Source organism: Eumetopias jubatus, unplaced genomic scaffold, assembly GCF_037043125.1.
Source record: "Eumetopias jubatus isolate StellerSeaLion01/CBP00866 unplaced genomic scaffold, mEumJub1_p1.0 scaffold_2, whole genome shotgun sequence".
Classification (NCBI taxonomy): Eukaryota; Metazoa; Chordata; class Mammalia; order Carnivora; family Otariidae; genus Eumetopias; species Eumetopias jubatus.
Genome location: NW_028274808.1, coordinates 112679123 through 112703091, shown reverse-complemented (window position 1 = coordinate 112703091; position 23969 = coordinate 112679123). Strand labels below are relative to the sequence as shown.

Here is a 23969-nt window from a genome sequence, read left to right as displayed (position 1 = left end):
GTTTTAGGCCCTCTGTGGCCTCAGTTTCTTCTCATCCTGGTCTTCGCTAGCAATTTTTTTCAATTTTTTCCTCTCCTTGGATCTGTCTATCTTGTATTATACTTGTTTCTGATATAAATCATGCTCTGATACCCCAACAACCAGATACTTAACCAGCAGCCATTCTATCCAGATAAAAAAGTAATGTTTCTTTACTAATACATAAGGATGAATTGTTTTAATTCACATAAATTATTTGAATTTTGTTTTATTTTTTAAATAACTACCCCATTTGTCCCAGGTCCAGTATGTTGTTGCTGGAAATGGTAGGAAAATGGTTGTATGGTATGTTCAGGTAGGGTGGGCACTTAAATCTTGTTCTTAAAAAATTGGGAATATTACTTTGGGGTCAAATCCATTATTTTTGCCTCAGAGATTTAAAAAAAAATCATTGGCCTAGTTTATTGGTCTTGTTTTTTATTATGAAGGTAAGATGGCTGAAATTTTGTTGTTTTCATTTTAATTAATTTTTTAAAAATAGGAAACACAAAGGAATATTATAAACAGGTGCCTATAAAACATATATTTCCTTTTTTTCTTCTCCATTCAACCTACCCAGGCCAATCTCAGAGTCAACCATTTAATATTTCATTGTCAATCTTTCCAGAGATCATCATTGTACATGAGCCTATATTTTATTTTCTAACTCTGCCCACCCCTACACCAGTGTAATTTGTAACCAGTGGCCCTTTCCAATGTTTTGTCATTATAACCAATGTTATAGTGAATCTTTTTATATAATACACATCATTTCCCACATATAATAAATACATGTCAGTACTTATCTGAAATTGTGAAATTGCTGAATAAAAAAATTAGCAGTTTTAACTTTGAAAGATACTGCCTAATTTCTCTCTATAGAGGTTGTTTTTGTTTGCATTCACAACATCAATATATGGCAGTGCCTACTTTCCATAATCTTGACCACAGAACATAATACCTCAGTAAATGTTTTTATCTTTGCCAATTTGATATATAAAAATGTTATCTGAGTACAGTTTTATTTGCAATTTTCCCCAATGAGTGAGGCTGAACATCTCTCTATATGCTCAAACTTTAAGATTTTTATTTCTCTCCTTGCACTAACCGTATCTTTTTCTGATGTATACTGGATTGTTGTCTCGTTTTTTTGTTTGTTTGTTTGGCTTTTTTGTTTTGTTTGTAGGAACTCCATATGTTAAAGAACCCAGCACTTTGGAATATGAGTTGCAAAAAATTGTTCATCTATTGACTAATGGCAAGCCTAGTGTATTTGACACACAAAACAGATACTTTTTAAAAAAAAGATTTTATTTTAGAGAGAGCGAGAGTGCAAGCAAGGGGAGGAGGGAGAGAGAGAGAGAGAATATCAAGCCGACTCTGCATGAGCATGAGCATGGGGCCCAATGCCAGGCTCAATCTCACTACCCTGAGATTATGACATGAGTGGAAACCAAGAGTCCGATGCTCAACCAACTGAGTCACCCAGGTGCACCCAGAACAGATACTTTGAAAACATTACCCCACACAACAAAATTATTTTTAATAGAAACCATGAAAGAAATGAACAATAAATTATGCAGAAAAATGAAAACAGCAAACGTTTTCTTTCATTGAAATTCATATATATATAAAACCATGTTTATAAAAAATAAGAATAAAAAATACAATACAGTACAAATAAGGAAAAAACATATTTTTAACTATATAAATGTATTTAATGAAAAAGAAAAAGAATATACCTATATACAGGTCTGTTATAGTAATGAATAATAATACTGCAGGTTTTAAAAAATATTTTATTTATTTATTTATTTGAGAGAGAGTGAGAGAGCACAAGCAGGAGGTGGGTGGGGGGGAACAGCAGAGGGAGAGAGAGTAGCAGACTTCCCCCTGAGCAGGAATCCCAACACGGAGCTCAATCCTAGGACCCTGAGATCATGACCTGGGCTGAAGGCAGATGCTTAACCGACTAAGCCAACCAGGTGTCCCAATAATATTGCAGTTTAAGAACAATTAAATACATTGATAAAAAAGAATAAATTTCATTTTAAAGATATTATTCAAATTTGGTAAAATGTATGTACTATTGTTTGCACTTGGCACACCTTCTGGTCTGCACTGTTTTACTATTTTATATTTTAAAAAACAAAAATTCCAAATGGCCATTAGAATGAAAAAACTGAAAACTCAACTTGTTTCTTCACCCCTTCATCCTTACAATTCACTGTGACAACACTGTTTATTTTGAATCTATTTACATTCAGAAAAATGTGATAACACAGAATTTGGAGACAAGAGCTATACCTAAAATGAGCTTGAACAATTCCAGTGCATAATGTATATGCGACTGCCTCTATCAGGGTTGAACTGAGAGCTGACTGAATTAACTTAAACTTATAACACAATGTCTACTAAAGGATACATTAAAAAAAATGCCCATTTGAAGTTTACATCTGTATTTTAAAAACTCAATCTCATTAATCCCAGCAATTGTTAACTGTACTGTCTAATACAAGAGCCACTAGCCAAATGAGGCTATCTAAATTAAAATTAGTTAAAATTAAATTAAATAGGAATTCTTCTGCGTCCAGTCAAGATTGAATAATAGGGACCAGATTTACCTTTCAGCCTAAAACAACCAAGAAATGGACGAAATATAGAAAGCAATGATTTTCAAGATACTGGACATCAGGCAAAGAAGGGTAATATCCTGAGAGTTGAGAAGTAAATGAAGAAGCCGTATAATTGATTGCCTTAAGAGAGTTCCAAGACTGTGGTGCAGAGACGGAACTTGAGCTGAACCTAAGGGACTCCCTGAGCTGAGGAGACAGATCTGAGAGTCTGAGGAGACCAAAGCAGCTATTGTTCACAGAATCGAGTACTGGAAAGAAGTGAGTGGAATAGAAAGAGAACTTTGGAACTCCTTAGCATATCCCCTCTGAGTGTTCAGCGAGTATTCATCAGCAATAATGGGTGTGAAGAAACTACCGCAGACTGGGGAAAGAACTACCCAAAAAGAATTCTAAGTGACAGGGCCCACATTCAAACAGGGCCATGAATAGTGCTTGTTCTCATCACTTGTGATTCATAGGGCATTTTAAGTGTACACAGAAGGATCTTGCCTCATAGTGTGGAATAATTAGTCCTAGACTGAGTACTATTCTGGTCCTATGTAAGAATGCTTAAAGGTAAGACCTGAAAGGATCAAACTGTTTTCAGTAACTTAATTACATCTCAGAACAAAGTTCAAGAATATTTATAGGGATACAAAAATACTCAGCATCCAGCAGCATAAAATTAATATTATCTGCCATGCAATAAAGAATACTAGACCTGCAAAGAGGCAGCAAATATGACTCCTAATAAGAAAAATCAATCAACTGAAATTCACCCAGAACACTAGCATAGATGTTAGAATTAGCAGGCAAGGATATTCAAGTATTTATTATGACTGTAGAAACAAAAATGTATGAGATCCAAATTAAACTTCTAGCGTTGTAAATTACAGTATTTGAGATAAAAACAATATGCTGGATGGGACTAATGACAGGTAGGACTTGGCAGAAGAAAAGATTAAAAAACCTAAATATTTATCAAACAATGTATAAGTGAGCTGTGGAACAAGTTCAAGTGGCATGGTATGTGTGTAATTGGAGTTCCAAAGGAGAAGTGAGTGAGAGGGGAACAAAAAATGTATTCGAAGTAATAGTGGCCGACACTTTTCTAAATTTGATGAAAAATATAAATCCACAGTTCCAACAAGCTGAAAAAAACCCAAGCAGAAGAAGCATGAAGGAAACTCCATGAAGGCATATCATACTCAAATTGTCAAATACCTGTGATAAAGAGAAAATCTTCAAAAGAGCCAAAAAAAAAAAAAAAAAAAGAGAGACACATTATGGGCAAAGGAACAAAGGTAAGTGTGACAGCAGAAGTCTCATCACTAATGCAAGTAAGAAGACAGTGGAGTAGCAGTTAAAAAATACTGGGGTGGGGGAACCCTGTTGACTTATACTTCTATACCTAACAAAAATATCATTAAAAGTTTAAGGCAATGCTGGCCTCATAAAATGAGTTTGGAAGTTTTCCTTCCATTTATTTCTATTTTCTGGAACAGTTTCAGAAGAATAGGTATTAATTCTTCTTTAAATGTTTGGTAGAATTCCCCTGGGAAGCCATCTGGCCTTGGGCTCTTGTTTGTTGGGAGATTTTTGATGACTGCTTCAATTTCCTTAGTGGTTATAGGTCTGTTCAGGTTTTCTATTTCTTCCTGATTCAGTTTTGGTAGTTTATACATCTCTAGGAATGCATCCATTTCTTCCAGATTATCTAACTTGCTGGCATATAGTTGCTCATAATATGTTCTTATAATTGTATTTCTTTGGTGTTGGTTGTGATCTCTCCTCTTTCATTCATGATTTTATTTATTTGCGTCATTTCTCTTTTCTTTTTGATAAGTCTGGCCAGGGGTTTATCAATCTTATTAATTCTTTCAAAGAACCAGCTCCTAGTTTCGTTGATCTGTTCTACTGTTCTTTTGGTTTCTATTTCATTGATTTCTGTTCTGATCTTTATTCTTTCTCTTCTCCTGCTGGGTTTAGGCTTTACTTGCTGTTTTTTCTCTAGCTCCTTTCAGTGTAGGGTTAGGTTGTGTATTTGAGACCTTTCTTGTTTCTTGAAGAAGGCTTGTATTGCTATATATTTTCCTCTTAGGACTGCCTTTGCTGCATCCCAAAGATTTTGAACAGTTGTGTTTTCATTTTCATTGGTTTCCATGAATTTTTTAAATTCTTCTTTAATTTCCTGGTTGACCCCTTCATTCTTTAGTAGGATGCTCTTTAGCCTCCATGTATTTGAGTTCTTTCTGACTTTCCTCTTGTGATTGAGTTCTAGTTCAAAGCATTGTGGTCTGAAAATATGTAAGGCATGATCCCAATTTTTTGGTACCAGTTGAGACCTGATTTATGACCTAGGATGTGATGTATTCTGGAGAATGTTCCATGAGCACTAGAGAAGAAAGTGTATTCTGTTGCTTTGGGATGGAATGTTCTGAATATACCCATGAAGTCCATTTGCTCCAGTGTGTCATTTAAAGTTTTTATTTCTTTGTTGATCTTTTGCTTAGATGATCTGTCCATTTCAGTCAGGCGGGTGTTAAAGTCCCCTACTATTATTGTATTGCTGTTGATGTGTTTCTTTGATTTTGTTATTAATTGGTTTATATAATTGGCTGCTCAGGAGGGGGGTGGGAAGATGGGTTAGCCTGGTGATGAGTATTAAAGAGGGCATGTATTGAATGGAGCACTGGGTGTTATATCCAAACAATGAATCATGGAACACTACATCAAAAACTAATGATGTAATGTATGGTGATTAACATAACATAGTAAAATAAAATTAAAAAAAGTTTAAGGCAAATAACAACCTCTTTAGACACAAAAGCTGAAAAATTAATCATCAGTATATCTGCCTTACAAGAAAACTTAAAAAAAAAAAAGTCCTTTAAGCAGAAGGAAAATTATGCTGGATGGAAATCTGGACCTACCCAAAGGAATGACGAATACTGGAAATCTATGGGAATACTTGATATGTGGGGGAGGTCAGTGAAAACAGTAGCTTTTATCTCTGCTTTGCACCTTTTCTTGTGGTATCTCTGACTTTGTTATCAGAGTAATATTGGATGCATAAAATGAATTAGGAAGTATTCACTCCTTTTCTTTTTTGAGGGAAGAGTTTGAGAAGAATTAGTATTAATTCTTCTTTCAATGTTTGGTAGAATTTATCAATGAAGCCATCTGATACTGGACATTTCCTTGATGAAAAATTTTTTTAAATTACTGATTCAACTCTTGTTATATGTCTGTTCAGATTTACTATTTCTTTTTGATTCAGTTTTGGTAATGTGTGTGTTTGTAGGAATTGTCCACTCATCTAGGTTATCTAATTTGTTGGCATATAATTGTTCATAGAACTCTTCTTATCATTCTTTTGATTTCTGTAAGGTCAGCAATAATGTTCTCACTTTCTGATTTTATTTGCATCTTTTTTTTTAACAGTCTAGCTAAGGTTTGTCAATTTAGTTGATCTTTTCAAAGAACCAACTTTTAGTTTAATTGATTCTATTTTCGTACTATTTATTTTTTCCATCTACATTCTTTTTTTCTCCTTCTTCACCATCTTCCTCTTTTTTTTTTTTTTTTTTGGAGGCTAAACAACATGCTACTAAACAACCAATGGATCAGTGAAGAAATTAGAGGAAATAAAAAAATACATGGAGACAAATGAAAATGAAGACATAATGGTCCAAAATCTTTGGGATATAGCAAAAACAGTTCTAAGAGGGAAATGTATAGCAATGCCGACCTACCTCAAGAAACAAGAAAAATCTCAAACAGTCTGATCTTACACCTAAAGGAACTAGAAAAAGAACAAACAAAGCCCAAAGTTGGTGGAAGGAAGGAAATAATAAAGATCAGAGCAGAAATAAATGAAATAGAGACTACAAAAATAGAGAAGTTCAATAAAACCAACAGTTGGTTCTTTGAAAAGATAAACAAAATTGATAAACCTTTCACCAGACTCATCAAGAAAAATGGAGGACTCAAATAAATAAAATCATAAATGAAACAGAAATAATTACCAACATAGAAATACAAAGCATTTGACAAAATTCAGTATCTGTTCGTGATAAAAACTCCCCATTCTAATCTTTATTATTTCCTAGCTTTGGATTTAGCTTGTTCTTCTTTTTCTGGTTCTTGTAAGGTTTAAGGTTAGGTTTTTTATTAAGGATCTTTGTTCTTTTTTCATGTAGGCATCTACTGCTATAAATGTCTCTGTGAGAACTGCTTTTGCTACATCTCATATGTTTTGGTATGTTGTATTTTTGCTTTCATTCATTTCTAAGTATTTTCTAATTTACTCTGTGATTTCTTTGACCACTGGTTATTTAAGAGTATATTGTTTCATTTCCACATATTTGTGAATTTTCCAGTTTTCCTTCTGTTACTGATTTCTAGCTTTATTCCATTATCTTTAGAGGAACTATTTCTTATGACTTCAATATTTTAAAATTTTTGGAGACATGTTCTGTGGCCTTCTTGTGGCCTTTGCTGGAGAATGCTCTATGGGCACTTGAAAAAAAATGTGTATTCTGCTTCTGTTAGGTGTAGTGCTCTATATGTCTCGTTAAGTCTGGTTGATTTATAGTGCTATTAAAATCCTCTATTTTCTTATTAATCTTCTGTCTAGATTTTCTATCCATTATGGAAAGTGGGATATAGAAGTCTCCAACTATTATCATAGAATTCTATTCTTCCTTTCAATTATGTCATTGTCTCATGTATTTTGAGCTCTACTGTTTGGTGTGTATATGTTTAAAATAAAATATTTTAAATGAACTCTTTTGTCAATATCTAATGTTCTTTGTTTCTCATAACAAGACAAAATTAAGGTTAATTTTGTCTGATATTAATGCTGCCACTTCCAGTTCCCTTTTGGTTACTATTTCATGGAATACTGTTTTCCATCCTTTCACTTTCAATCTATTTGTCTTTGGTTCTAATGTGAGTCTCTTGTAGACAGCATATAGTTGGACCATGGTTAGTTTTTAAAAAAATAAATTCTGCCAATCTTTGCCTGTCACTGGAGAATTTAACCCACTTACATTTAAGTTGTTTATAAGGAAGGTCTTACTTTTGCCATTTTGCAATTTGTTCTCTGTATGTATTATAATTTTGTTCTTTATTTTTTTAATTTTTTATTGTTACGTTAATCACCATACATTACATCATTAGTTTTTTTTTGTTTTTTAATTTTTTTGTTTTATTGTTATGTTAATCACCATATATTACATAATTTGTTTTGGTGTAGTGTTCCATGATTCATTGTTTGTGCATAACACCCAGTGCTCCACGCAGAACGTGCCCTCTTTAATACCCATCACCAGGCTAACCCATCCCCCCACCCCCCTCCCCTCTAGAACCCTCAGTTTGTTTTGCAGAGTCCATCGTCTCTCATGGTTCATCTCCCCCTCTGACTTACTCCCCTTCATTCTTCCCCTCCTGCTATCTTCTTCTTTATTTTTCTTAACATATATTATATTACTTCTTTCAGAAGTACAGATCTGTGATTCAACAGTCTTGCACAATTCACAGCACTCACCATAGCACATACCCTCCCCAATGTCTATCACCCAGCCACCCCATCCCTCCCAACCCCCACCACTCCAGCAACCCTCAGTTTGTTCCCTGAGATTAAGAATTCCTCATATCAGTGAGGTCATATGATACATGTCTTTCTCTGATTGACTTATTTCACTCAGTATAAGACCCTAGAGTTCCATCCATGTCGTTGCAAATGGCAGGATCTCATTCCTTTTGATGGCTGCATAATATTCCATTGTGTATATATACCACATTTCCTTTATCCATTCATCTGTCGATGGACATCTTGGCTCTTTCCACAGTTTGGCTATCGTGGACATTGCTGCTATAAACATTGGGGTGCACGTACCCCTTCGGATCCCTACATTTGTATTTTTGTGGTAAATACCCAGTAGTGCAATTGCTGGATCGTATGGTAGCTCTATTTTCAACTGTTTGAGGAACCTCCATACTGTTTTCCAGAGTGGCTGCACCAGCTTGCATTCCCACCAGCAGTGTAGGAGGGTTCCCCTTTCTCCGCATCCCTGCCAACATCTGTCGTTTCCTGACTTGTTAATTTTAGCCATTCTGACTGGTGTGAGGTGGTATCTCATTGAGGTTGTGATGTGGATTTCCCTGATGCCAAGCGATGTTGAGCACTTTTTCATGTGTCTCTTGGCCATTTGGATGTCTTCTTTGGAAAAATGTCTGTTCATGTCTTCTGCCCATTTCTTGATTGGATTATTTGTTCTTTGGGTCTTGAGTTTGATAAGTTCTTTATAGATTTTGGATACTAGACCTTTATCTGTTATGTCATTTGCAAATATTTTCTCCCATTCTGTTGGTTGTCTTTTGGTTTTGTGGACTGTTTCTTTTGCTGTGCAAAAGCTTTTTATCTTGATGAAAGCCCAATAGTTCATTTTTGCCCTTGCTTCTCTTGCCTTTGGCGATGTTTCTAGGAAGAAGTTGCTGCGGCTGAGGTCAAAGAGGTTGCTGCCTGTGTTCTCCTTTAGGATTTTGATGGACTCCTGTCTCACATTTAGGTCTTTCAACCATATGGAGTCTATTTTTGTGTGTGTTGTAAGGAAATGGTCCAGTTTCATTCTTCTGCATGTGGCTGTCCAATTTTCCCAACACCATTTGTTGAAGAGACTGTCTTTTTGCCATTGGACATTCTTTCCTGCTTTGTCAAAGATGAGTTGACCATAGAGTTGAGGGTCCATTTCTGGGCTCTCTATTCTGTTCCATTGATCTATGTGTCTGTTTTTGTGCCAGTACCATACTGTCTTGATGATGACAGCTTTGTAATAGAGCTGAAAGTCTGGAATTGTGATGCCACCAGCTTTGCTTTTCTTTTTCAAAATTCCTCTGGCTATTCGGGGTCTCTTCTGGTTCCATACAAATTTTAGGATTATTTGTCCCATTTCTTTGAAAAAAGTGGATGGTATTTTGATGGGGATTGCATTGAATGTGTAGATTGCTCTAGGTAGCATGGACATCTTCACAATGTTTGTTCTTCCAATCCATGAGCATGGAACGTTTTTCCATTTCTTTGTGTCTTCTTCAATTTCTTTCGTATTTTATAGTTTTCTGAGCACAGATCCTTTGCCTCTTTGGTTAAATTTATTCCTAGGTAGCTTATGGTTTTGGGTGCAATTGTAAATGGGATCAACTCCTTGATTTGTCTCTCTTCTGTCTCGTTGTTGGTGTATAGGAATGCCACGGATTTCTGTGCATTGATTTTATATCCTGCCACTTTATTGAATTCCTGTATGAGTTCTAGCAGTTCTGGGGTGGAGTCTTTTGGGTTTTCCACATACAGTATCATATCATCTGCAAAGAGTGAGAGTTTGACTTCCTCTTTGCCAATTTGGCTGCCTTTGATTTCTTTTTGTTGTCTGATTGCTGTGCTAGGACTTCTAATACTATGCTGAATAGCAGTGGTGATAGTGGACATCCCTGCCGCGTTCTTGACTTTGGGGAAAAGCTCTCAGCTTTTCCCCATTGAGAATGATATTCGCTGTAGGTTTTTCATAGATGGCTTTTATGATATTGAGGTACGTACCCTCTATCCCTATACTCTGAAGAGTTTTGATCAAGAAAGGATGCTGTACTTTGTCAAATGCTTTTTCTGCATCTATTGAGAGGATCATATGATTCTTGTTCTTTCTTTTGTTAACGTATTGTATCATGTTGACTGATTTGCGGATGTTGAACCAACCTTGCAGCCCAGGGATAAATCTCACTTGGTCATGGTGAATGATCCTTTTAATGTACTGTTGGATCCTATTGGCTAGTATTTTGGTGAGAATTTTTGCATCCATGTTCATCAAGGATATTGGTCTGTAATTCTCCGTTTTGATGGGTCTTTGTCTGGTTTTGAGATCAAGGTAATGGTGGCCTCATAAAATGAGTTTGGAAGTTTTCCTTCCATTTCTATTTTTTGGAACAGTTTCAGGAGAATAGGTATTAATTCTTCCTTAAATGTTTGGTAGAATTCCCCTGGGAAGCCATCTGGCCCTGGGCTCTTGTTTGTTGGGAGATTTTTGATGACTGCTTCAATTTCCTTAGTGGTTATAGGTCTGTTCAGGTTTTCTATTTCTTCCTGGTTCAATTTTGGTAGTTGATACATCTCTAGGAATGCATCCATTTCTTCCAGGTTATCTAATTTGCTGGCATGGAGTTGCTCATAATATGTTCTTAAAATTGTTTGTATTTCTTTGGTGTTGGCTGTGATCTCTCCTCTTTCATTCATAATTTTGTTGATTTTGGTCATTTCTCTTTTCTTTTTGATAAGTCTGGCCAGGGGTTTAGCAATCTTGTTAATTCTTTCAAAGAACCAGCTCCTAGTTTTGTTGATCTGTTCTACTGTTCTTTTGGTTTCTATTTCATTGATTTCTGCTCTGATCTTTATTATTTCTCTTCTCCTGCTGGGTTTAGACTTTATTTGCTGTTTTTTCTCTAGCTCCTTTAGGTGTAGGGTTAGGTTGTGTATTTGAGACCTTTCTTGTTTCTTGAGAAAAGCTTGTATTGCTATATACTTTCCTCTCAGGACTGCCTTTGCTGTATTCCAAAGATTTTGAACAGTTGTGTTTTCATTTTCATTGGTTTCCATGAATTTTTTAAATTCTTCTTTAATTTCCTGGTTGACCCCTTCATTCTTTAGTAGGATGCTCTTTAGCCTCTATGTATTTGAGTTCTTTCCGACTTTCCTCTTGTGATTGAGTTCTAGTTTCAAAGCATTGTGGTCTGAAAATATGCAGGGAATAATCCCAGTCTTTTGGTACCAGTTGAGACCTGATTTGTGACCTAGGATGTGATCAATTCTGGAGAATGTTCCATGGGCACTAGAGAAGAATGTGTATTCCGTTGCTTTGCGATGGAATGTTCTGAATATGTCTGTGAAGTCCATTTGGTCCAGTGTTTCATTTAAAGTCTTTATTTCCTTGTTGATCTTTTGCTTAGATGATCTGTCCATTTCAGTCAGGGGGGTGTTAAAGTCCCCCACTATTATTGTATTGTTGTCAATGTGTTTCTTTGATTTTGTTATTAATTTCCTTATATAATTGGCTGCTCCCATGTTAGGGGCATAGATATTTACAATTGTTAGATCTTCTTGTTGGATAGACCCTTTAAGTAGGATACAGTGTCCTTCTTCATCTCTTATTACAGTCTTTGTTTTAAAATCTAATTTGTCTGATATAAGGATTGCCACCCCAGCTTTCTTTTGGTGTCCATTAGCATGGTAAATGGTTTTCCATCCCCTCACTTTCAGTGTGGGGGTCTCTTTGGGTCTAAAATGAATCTCTTGCAGACAGCATATTGATGGGTCTTGTTTTTTAATTCAATCTGATAGCGTGTGTCTTTTGATTGGGGCATTGAGCCCATTTACATTCAGGGTAACTATTGAAAGATATGAATTTAGTGCCATTGTATTGCCTGTAAGGTGACTGTTACTGTATATTGTCTGTGTTCCTTTCTGATCTATGCTGCTTTTAGGCTCTCTCTTTGCTTAGAGGACCCCTTTCAATATTTCTTGTAGGGCTGGTTTCGTGTTTGCAAATTCCTTTAGTTTTTGTTTGTCCTGTAAGCTTTTTATCTCTCCTTCTATTTTCAATGACAGCCTAGGTGGATATAGTATTGTTGGCTGCATATTTTTCTCGTTTAGTGCTCTGAAGATATCATGCCAGTCCTTTCTGGCCTGCCAGGTCTCTGTGGATAGGTCTGTTGGCAGTGTAATGTCTCTACCATTGTAGTTTACATATCTCTTCTCCTGAGCTGCTTTCAGGATTTTCTCTTTGTCTCTGAGACGCGTAAGTTTTACTATTAGATGTCGGGGTGTTGACCTATTTTTATTGATTTTGAGAGGGGTTCTCTGTGCCTCCTGGATTTTGATGCCTGTTTCCTTCCCCACATTAGGGAAGTTCTCTGCTATAATTTGCTCCAATATACCTTCTGCCCCTCTCTCTCTTTCTTCTTCTTCTGGGATCCCAATTATTCTAATATTGTTTCATCTTATCGTATCACTTATCTCTCGAATTCTGCCCTCGTGATCCTGTAGTTGTTGATCTCTCTTTTTCTCAGCCTCTTTATTTTCCATCATTGGGTCTTCTATATCATTGATTCTCTCTTCTGCCTCATTTATCCTAGCAGTTAGTGCCCCCATTTTTTATTGTACCTCATTAATAGCCTTTTTGATTTCGACTTGGTTAGATTTTAGTTCTTTTATTTCTCCAGAAAGAGTTTCTCTAATAACTTCCACGCTTTTTTCAAGCCCAGCTAGTATCTTTAAAGTTATGATTCTGAACTCTAGGTCTGACATCGTACTAATATCCGTATTGAGTAGGTCCCTGGCAGACGGAACTACCTCTTGTTCTTTTTGCTGAGGTGATTTTTTTCGTCTTGTCATTTTGTCCAGAGGAGAATAGATGAATGAGAGAATAAAATGCTAACAGGTTAACAACGTCCCCAGCAAATATACTCTATACAAATCAGAAAAGATCTGAAACCAGGGGAAAAGAAAGGGAAAGAAAGAAAAAAGAAAGAGAAAAAAAAAAGAAAAAGATAAAAACAAACAAAAACAGAACAAAGAAAAACAGAATATGATCAAATATGTTCAGGCTAGTGCATAGATCAGTGCCACAAACTAGATTTTGGGCGTATTCTGGTCTGTTAGAAGAAAGTGCCTCCTAAAATTTTAAAGGAAGAAAACTTATATATTTACAAAATAAGGGTTGATACAATGAAGGGATGGAAGATGACTGTAAAGATGAAAATTATAAAAGATTTTATAAAAGGAATTGATAAGATAAGAAGTTGTTTGAAGAAAGAAAGATCAAAAAAAAAAAGTAAAAAAAGGGAGAGAATGTGATCAGGCAGGAGACTAGAACAAAGCCATACACTAGTGATTTAGGGTATATTTTGATCTGTTAGAAGAAACTGTACCTCAAAATTTTAAAGAGAGAACAACTTATATATATATATGCCCAAAATAAGGGTAACAACTATGAAGGGATAAAATATGACTCTAAAAATGAAAAATAAAAAATGTTTTTTTAAAAAAAGGGATTGATAAGATGTTGGTCGAAAAAGGGAAAAAGAAAAATTTAAAAAAAAACAGTTAAAAAAATTAACTTTGAAAAACTAATGAATCATGGTAAAAAAGCCATGAATTCTATGTGCAGTATTCCCCTAGCGCTGGAGTTCTCCCATTCTCCTTGATCAGTAAACTTGGTCTTGGCTTGCTGACTGTTCGTGCTGAACTTCTGGGGGAAGGGCCTGTTGCCGTGGTTCACAAATGTCTTTGCCGGAGGCAGAATTGCCCCGCCCTTGTCGGTCCGGGCTAAGCAAGCTGCTCGGGTTTGCTCTCAGGAGCTTTTGTTCCCTGCAAGCTCTCGGTACAGCTTTGGAGGACCAGAATGAAAATGGTGGCCTCCCAATCTCCACCCGGAGGAGCTGAGAACTCGGGGCCCCGCTCCTCAGTGCACTCCCAGAGAAAAGCAGTCACTCCCGTCTCCCTGGTCTCCAGCCACACTCCATGCTCACCCGGCCTCTGACCGAGTGTTTCTATCTCTGGCACCCAACCCCGTGTGGAGTCTCCAAACTCAGCAGATCCCTGTGGTGCGCTCCCGCGCCGCTCCTCCCGGGGGAGGAAGGGGAGTCTCCCCGGCTCTGCCACTTGTTGGGTCCCTGCTGGAGGAGCAGTGGCCCGACTGGGCCACGGATCACAGTTTATGGCAACCCCGAGCTGAGAGCCCACGCCTCAGCTCCGTCTCTGCAGCCGCCTTCCCCGCTTCGATACCTGGGAACTCTGCTGCACTCAGGCACCCCCAGTCTTTCTGTGACCCCGAGGGTCCTGATACCAGACTGTCCCGCGAGGGTTCCACCCCAAGCTTAGCTACTGGATTGACGTCCCTCAGCGGAGTCGACTTCTAAAAGTTCCAATTTTGTGCTCCGCGGCTCTATCACTTGCCAGAAGTGGCTGACAGAGGCCCCCTCCCCCGCCGTCTATCCTCCCAAATATCGCCTCGGATTCACTTCTCCGCATGTCCTACCTTCCAGTAAGTGGTCGTTTCTCTGTTCAGAGAGTTGTTGCTACTCTCTTCCTCAATCTCCTGTTGAGTTCATAGGTGTTGAGTATGGTTTGATCCCTATTCAGCTGAATTCCTGAGACCAGACGAAATCCAGGTCTCCTACTCCTCCGCCATCTTGCTCTGCCTCAATTTTGTTGTTCTTTATGTCTTCTATTACTGACTTCTTTTGTGTTTAGTTGATTTGTTTGTAGTGAACTGTTTTGCTTTTCTTCTCATGGCTTTTCTGTATATTTTAAAGATTTGTGTGTGTGTGTGTGTGTGTGTGTGTGTGTGTGTGTGTGTGTGTGTGGTTGACATGGAGATTATACTTAACATCTTAAATGTATAGCAATCTAGTTTGAATTGATACCAACCTAACTTCATGAGCATATTAAAAACCCTGCTCTTATATAGGTCCACCCCCTCTTTTATGTGATGGTCACACATTACATCTTTAGGCATTGTATGCATGTTAACATAGATTTATAATTCTTTTTTATACATTCTTTTAAATAATGTGAAATAAAAAGAGGAGCTATAAACCAAAAATAAAATTACACTGACTTTTGTATTTACCTACATAGTTATCATTATTGAAGTCCTTTATTTCTTCTTACAGCTTCTAGTTACTGTCTAGCATATTTTTATTCAGCCTGCAGAACTATCTTTCTTAGAGTGGATTTCCTATCTACTAGTAACTAACTCTGTCAGCTTTTGTCGATCTGAAAAATGTCTTAATTTCTTTTTCATTTTTAAAGGATAGTTTTGTTTGATATAGGATTCCTGATTGACAGTCTTTTCTTTCAGACTTTAAAAATGTCATCCCACTCTCTTCTCCATGCCTCCACGGTTTCTAATGAGAAATGTACTTCTAATCTTATTGAAAATCCCTTCTTGCATTCCTGGGTGGCTCAGTCGTTAAGCATCTGCCTTCAGCTCAGGTCATGATCCCAGAGTCCTGGGAGCGAGCCCCGCATCAGGCTCCCTGCTCAGCCAGGAGTCTGCTTCTCCCTCTCCCACTCCCTCTGCTTGTGTTCCCTCTCTAGCTGTCTCTCTCTCTGTGTCAAGTAAATAAAGAAACTCTTTAAAAAAAGAAAATTCCTTGTCCATGACGAGTTGCTTTTCTCTTGCTGCTTTCAAGATACTCTGTTTTGTTCCTTGGCTTTTAACAATTTCATTATAATGTGTCTTGGTGTGGATTTCTTTGCATTATCCTTTTGGGGGCTGGTAAGCTTCCTAAATCTGTAGATTCATATATTTTTTCAAACTTGGGAAGTTTTTGGCTATTATTTCTTCAAATATTCTCTCTAACCTGTTCTCTCCTCTTCTGAGGTTCCTATTATGTATATTTTGGTGTTCTTAATGGTGTCCCATAGGTCTTAATCTCTGTTAGTTTCTCATTATTTTCTTCTTTCTGCTATTCAAACTGGATAATTTAATTGATTTTCAAGTTCACTTACTCTTCTGCCTGCTCAAATCTGTTATTAAAACTCTAGTGAGTTTTTCATAGAAATAAAATAAAAAGAATAAGAAATTCCTCTAATCAACTACCGAAAACTTCTAATAGACTTTGCAAATTGGCTCTGTTCTTCAGTACCCCTTCAACACTTAGGCCATTTTCAATTCTCTCTTAGCCTTCACTTCATGCTTGCACTGAGCCTAGAGATCATCTAGAGGTGCAGGCTTAGAGTATTCTTTAATCTTTTCTGAGCATGCATCCTGCCCTGGGCATGTGTGTTGCTTTTTAAATTCCCAAGTATTCACAGGGACTTTTGAATGGTCTAATTTCCCACAGAAACTCTTTCCCTAAATTTTCCTCCCAAGCTTTGACACTCTACCATTTGTCTCAACTGTAATCTTTTGTCCCAGGTTGTTTGGTGCCTCACAATGTTTTTGTTTTTTTAAGATTTTATTTATTTGTCTGAGAGAGCACAAGCAGGGGAAGCAGCAGGCAGAGGGAGAAGCAGGCTCCCCGCTGAGCAAGGAACCTGATGTGGCACTTGATGCCAGGACCGCGGGATCATGACCCAAGCCAAAGGCAGACACTTAACTGACTGAGCCACCCAGGCGTCCCTATGTCACAGTGTTTTTGAGGAATTCCCACTGTCTTTCCACTCTGAGTGAGTTCTGAGTTAGGCAAAACAAAGACAAATATGTTTGATCAGTCTTTCCAGTATCCCCCAGGCAGGTTAGAACAGACAAACACCATTCTTTTTAAATAAAGTCTGCTCTGCTCCTTCCGGAGCTAGGAACAAGAGTTCCTCATGTGGACTGTCATCTTCAAGACTGCACTGAACTGGGGACAGGGTAGGGCAAGGGCAAGTAGAAATGTCACAAAGCTTTCCTAACATTTTAAGTTGCCTTTTCCTTCATTCAGTGTTCATTTGGAGGCTGTAGGCCTTTGATTAATAACTGGAGTTCTGACAAAGTTGGTTCTGACAGTCTGCATGATTTGTGTGTGTGTGTGTGTGTGTGTGCATGTGTGTGTGGAAAGACAACAGTTTGGATTTGCCTACTCTGCCATTTTTGCTGACCTCACTCTCTGCATTGCATGTTGCTTCCTGTGCATATTGTCTTTCCATTACCTCATCACTCTGCTGAACATCACTCTCATTCTTTCTTTCCAAAATAGTATCAATATAAACTTAGGTTTGTAATAAACTTTTAGGGTAAGTAAAAATTTAAGGTTTTGGTCAGGGTTTATGTTACAGCACAATACTCCCACAGTAGTAAATAACGATATTGAATGAAACATTTGGCTTCCCTATTCTTTAATATACCTTGGTTATTAATACAGCAGCCAATCCCTCTGTGTCCTGGTTTTATCTCCCAGAGAAACCTGAGTCCCCTTATCTGTATGTCTGGGCAGTAAAACCAGAATTCTCATTTCTGCTTTCAGAACAACCTAAGTCTATCCTACTACCAGTTCACTCCTGCTATTGACATAATCCACCTTCAAATAAGTCCATCAAAAATTTTTGATATAAAAAAGGCATAGGACTTTTTATTCCTTAGACGGAAATCTGGTCCTAGCTTTCAAAATAACAAAAATTTCTCCCAGATGTATGTATTTTATTTCATTTAGAAAATGTAGACACATTTTAAAACTTCTTTGAACACATTTATGTTGTCTCTATGGCAACTTCCATTTAAAAATGGTTATCTCTCAGCATTGCATTTTCTTTTATAAATTAATATTTTAAGAAGTTCTGAAATTCTCACAAATATGACAATTCCTATAAAATGCTGCTTTTTAAAGGAAAGAAGGCAACTTTATTATTGATTGATTATTCAGTGAAAGAGGCTCTTTCCCTTTCTGTAAGTGAAAAATACTATTTTGTTTTGTTTTTTATTGTTTTTGTTATGGGAACCAAAAATGTGGCTGAAATATCTTTTCCTCAAAAACAAATTTTTCTTTATTCTAAAGTAACACACATTTATTTGGTATTTTTAAAAAATGAATAATGAATAAAACAGAATTTCTGAATTCTGAAAATTCATAAATGTATAAAACAAAAAATAAAAATCACCAGTAATCTCATTACCTGAGATACCAACTGGTATCTATTTGATATATACCCTCCAGGAACTTTTAAATTGCTGTTTATATGAGCAGCATATCTGTGTATTTGTGTGTGTGCATATGTACACATACACACAGATACATGAATGTGTGTATATTTTCTTCTTTAACAGAAATAAGATTTTAGTAAGGACTTTTTTCTCAATAAATATAAAATGCATCATTTTCATAGCTACATGATAGTTCATTTATAGATGTACAATATTTAATCAAGTTCTTATCAATGAGCACTTAGTTTATTTCCATTTGTTCTCTGTTACAAGCATTGCATATATATTTTAGAAGTTACAGGAAACTTAAGTAATTCTCATTTCTTAGGTAGTTTTCTTTAAATACTTGCTTCTCTAAGCTGGCATTAAGACAAAACAGTTTTTGTAATCTTGTTTCAAAATGCTTTGATCACAAAAGTGATCATCAATAATTGTCTAAAATATCTAGAGCCTTTCTAACGTTAATAGATGACCTTCCAACCTGGCTATAATCTATCATACCAGTTTTGACTGCCCAAGTTCCCCACAAGGTTTCCATTCTAATCAAATGGATTTATTCACCTGGAGGAGATGAGGGCTTTACTATTCTTCTACCATAGCACTTGCTGCTTTTCCAGGCTGAAAAGGGTGGAAATCACTCTGTTTCTCTACCCTAATCCAGAATTATGAATCCAGCTCAAATCCCACTGGTCCATAAACTCTTCCTGACCTCTTAGCAGGAAGGGATTTTAGCTCTCATCAAAGTCCCTTGGCACATGATATTTGTAACATTTTTGGCAATTAGATGTAACATTTTGGCAATTAAAACAGTTCCTTCTCAAAAGTTATTTAAATCTTGCTTATTATTTCCTCATTGTCATGTTTATGTCATCTTTCTACAACTGTACCGAAGGGCTATTGGAGATCAGACATGCTCTTTGCCCAGCACTATACTTTGCATGTAGAAGGAGTTTGGTAAATATTTTTTGATTTAATAGGATTACTATAAATTACAGATCTATATTAGTAAAATTCTCATTCAGTTCAATCTCTAGCACAGATAAGGGCGCACGAAAAAAGCAATTTCTTAAAGCTCTTTCATCAAGATATTAACATAAAATCTTTATTACTGACTATATACTGCTGCTGTTGGTATCTGAACTGTGTAATCTCTAAGTCAAAATAGTATCTTTAAGATTTTTTTTTACTTTTGAATTATTTATTTTAAACTTTATTTTATTGAAATTCAATTAACATATAACGTATTGTTTCAGAAGTAGAGTTCAGTGATTCATCAGTTACATATAACACCCAGTGCTCATTACGTCATGTGCCCTCCTTAATGCCCATCACCCAGTTACCCCATCCCCCCACCCACCTACCCTCCATCAACCCTCAGTTTCCTATAGTTAAGAGTCTCTTATGGTTTGTCTCCTTTTCCGATTTCATCTTATTTTATTTTTTCCTCCCTTCCCCCATGTCTTTAAGATTTTGCTTACATTTTTATGATATTTAAAAATCTAATTAAAATAGTCTACATAAATATTGAGTTACTTACCTTGCAAAAACTTATGCAGAAGCACAGATGTAACAAAATAACATGAGCAAGCTTCATGTTGGAGACTCTCAGGGTCTGTCTCTCTTCTGCACCCTGGGTATTCTTTTGAAATTTAATTTTTAACCTTTGGAAAAACATTTAGAAAAAGCAAGTGTCCTAAAGAGCTTTGTACTTTTGAACTTAGAGAATTTGGCTAAAATCCAGAGTTTTACCGTAACTGAAACCAAAAAAGACCTTCCCAGTAAATAGCTGAGGGAGGTGACCAATAGGGAGTATGTTTCCTCCAGAGGAAACTGATTTCCCCACTTTGTTACTAGACAATGCCTCAATTCTGTTTTCTAGGGAAGACAGAAACTACACTGGAAGGAAATTTCTTATGTTTCTGGTAAAACAAAATTATGGTTTCCCTTAAGGTTGAAGACAAGGAGATAAGAAGTAAAAGTATATCATATTGAAAGCTGTGATGAAGACATTAAAAATCCTCAACAAAACAGTGCCTTTACCATGCATCAGTTATGCTGTGATCAAATTATATCTTCTGAGCATAGAAAACTTTGTGAGGGTTCTCCCAGAGCAGACATGAGACAGAGTTGGGGGGAAGATAACTTACTAGAAATTAACTCCTGTGAAAATAAGGGAGGAGAAGCAGGAGTGAGCAGAGAGAAAAGTGAGACTGGAATGCAGGTTTAACAAAGCCCTGGGCAACTCATGGGGAACTCTGGAGTGAATGTGGCCTATCAGGTGTCTCTGGGTCAGACAGAAATGGCTAGACCATGAAACCCTGCCTTGCTCAGTCACCTGGTGTGGGTTGCCCAGGACAGGCATCCCCTTAGGTGAGGCCCTTCTCTGCAGCTGAGGAAGACCCTGAAGGATCCGACATTTAGTTGCCATCAGAAGGGTCTGCTGATCACGCTTTTCACAGCTAGGGCAGCAAAACCTTCCATGAAGTGGGATCTGGGAAACTCATCTCCCTGGCTTTGAGTCCACCATTTGCTGTCTTAGATCTACTTTCCATATATGCTCCAGGAGCGGCTCCTTCCAAATCGTAGGAGGCCTTTCTTCCTGGGGAAAAATTTAGAAGAGGGAAGTGATAAGAAAAACTAGAGCCCTGGCCCTTGTAGTGGATCTTGAGGCTGTAGTTGATATTCATCCTCTGCCTCTTTCCTATCCATTATAGATTCCTTTCACCTTAGCTCCACCTCTGCCAGCCTCAGGTGTTTACCTAATGTCACGACTCACAAACTTCCCAGAGCCCCTGGTTACATTTCCTTCTCAGACCATAGTTGCTGTTTTTATCCTTTTACTCTCACAAGAGGCATCCAAGGAGCTCATATGGTTCCATACATACTCCTCCTCCTTTCCCGCATTAGGTAACAGCAGCCCTACTTCCTCTGCATGAACGGGGTCAGTTATCCCTGTCAACGTGGTGACTCCTCTTCTTTCTTGCTGGTCCCTAGACACAAGAAGCCCAATCCATGTGCATGAGGCAGAAGGCTTAGCTTATAATTCATTGGGATTCTTGCTGTGCCTCCTGGTAAAAGTATGCTTCTTTTGGGGAACAAGATCCCTAACTCTGCAAAGTCTCCAGTTGTGGAGCCAGGAAGTAGAAAGCTCCCAGTTAGTCACTGGGAGTGACAGTATGTGTGGTCATTTCTGCTTCTATTCCTTGGCTCCCAGACCTCCATCTTCTGTCTGTTGGGGATACAATGTTAAATGAAGGTCTTTGATTCAATGCCTATGTTGCTTGCTGAAGGACAGCACCCAGTCCTCAGAGTATTGCCTTTAAATAACCCCTCCCTCCTGCGTTCAGCAGGCTGTTCCAATGCTCCATACGGCTGCCAGGTTTCCAGTGGTGCAATATGTGATATGACCAGTGAACTGCATGGTCGTTGACCCACTCTCATATCTCCTTTGCTGTCAGGTTGGGTCCCCTTGTCTGACAGGATGTTGGAAGATTAAATACGCTGAAATCCTTTGGATTAGGATCCCAGCTAAGGCCCTGCAGGCGAGAAAGGAACACCTTAACCTGGAATATATGTCTATTTCTGTGAGAATGTACTACTGGCCCTTTTAAGATGGAAAGGACCAACTGTGTCAGTTTACCAAGTGGCTAGTTGGTATCCTTGATGAATTGTGCCATCTTGGGGACTCAGCATTAGTCTCCATTGCTTTCAGGATGGACATTTGTTGATGGCATCAGCTAACTAAATCTTAAGGGGCCCATGATATTGGCCTCATGACTAGCCTCCATTTCTGCCACTATGGCCACTTTATTCCTGTGCCCACTGTGCTAGCACTGGGGTGGCTGCTGACTGACACTGGCTGATACCAATTGGCCGAGTCATTTTGTGGTTATTTAGTATCTTTTGTCTGGTGGACGTTTGCTAGTGGGTATTAACACATGATACAAATATTTCTATATTTCATTTCAACTCCTATATGTGCATCCACATGTTTCTACCCCAGATCTTCTTGTTCTTAATCCTTGAATACTTTTTATTCTAAGAAAAAAAGATGGTCAGGCAATCACTATTGCCTGGGATTCCATATACAGTCTAGTCTTGGGTCACTGATATTTCCACACAAAGTGGGCAACAACAAAGTGGGTGACCAGGTGTATTATCTGAAGCTCTAGCCCATCGTGAAGACTTCCCCTTACCAGTGTCTTTTAAAACCACTCCTAAGTTTGGCTGTATTGTGGCTGCTATTTTCAGCTTTCAGAGCCAACCCCTCTGTAAACCAAACACGTTTTTCCCTCTTCCTGGTCATACCATATTCCTTATAGAGCCATAGGTGTGAGCTGAGGGAAGGACTTGGGTGCAACAGTTTGGATTAGGTGGGGAGGGGGATATCCAAGCTACCAGCTGATGCGGTTTGCTAGTGCCCTTGGTCTGGTTTGTATTTGTTTCTGGATGTAACACTTCCATTTTATAATACATTTTTGCTAGGCCTGCTCAACCTTATGTTTTGTGAGTCTGTTAGGACCTGGCTCACAATGGGCATTTCTGCTCACGTGATATAGTGTCCAATGTTCAGTAATTCCAGATTTACCGGGTCCAATAGCACACAGTTGTTTTCAAAATGAGTATAATTCTGCTGCAGATAATTCATGGCTTTGCTCCAGAACCCTAGGGTTCTCTACTGTAATTCTCTCAATGGTTCTTTCTCAAACATGATACAATATTTTTTTCCACCACCGACAATTCTAACATCATAGTCTCTGTCAAACCACTGCAGAACACTTTCCTGCCCTGGCAGCCTGAGCAGTATTCCTGTGTTTTGTGCTTTCTTCCTTGAGAAAGGCAGTTCAAGATGAAATAATTTGTCTTTTAATTTAGAGAAGGTATCCTGGCCTTGTCTCCTGCCCTCTGGAGTAGATGTGTCTTATCAAGGCATTCAGCATGCTAGCCACCTCTTGCTTACCTGCTCTGATCAAGGTAATGCCATCAATGTAATGGAAGAATGTGGTGTTTTACAGGAAGTCCAGATGATCCAGATTTCCTCAGACTTTATTACGACAGAAGGTGGGGGATAAGATCTATGGAAAAACTGTAATGTATATTGTTGCTCATCCCATGTGAATGAGAACTGTTTCTGATCTTCTTCTCTGTTTAAAATACTTACAGTGGTTTAAGTTTTCCTGACCAAATTCTTATTGATATACTTTATAATATTGCTAAAACTAGAATCAAGGTTCTTATCTCTAAAAGAAATTCAACTGAAACAAGTATTAAACCTTAGGTAAGGGGTGATTTCTAAGCTTAGAAAAAATAGAAGAAAACAACAACATGGGACACCTGGGTGGCTCAGTTGGTTAAGCGTCTGCCTTCGGCTCAAGTCATCCTAGGGTCCTGGGATTGAGCCCTGCATTGAGCCCTACACCGGACCGGGCTCCTGTCTCAGCAGGGAGCCTGCTTCTCCTCCTGCCTGTTTCTCCCTCTGCCTACCTCTCCTTCTGCCTGCAGCCCCCCCTGCTTTTGCTCTCTCTCTCTCTGACAGATAAATAAAATCTTTAAAAGACATAAAATTAAATTAAAGAAAAAACAACAAAAAAGACAAATATCCAAATTACATTTAAATTTTTTACAACAACAAAATCACTGAAAAAAGTGAACTAAGCAA

General features: G+C 37.7%; 1 protein-coding gene across 1 annotated transcript in view; it reads right to left on the bottom strand.

Moving 5' to 3' along the window:
• The window catches only part of CFI (complement factor I), an 80531-nt gene that overhangs the window by 45041 nt on the left and 11521 nt on the right, over positions 1-23969 (bottom strand). The gene's annotated exons all lie outside the window — the stretch shown is intronic.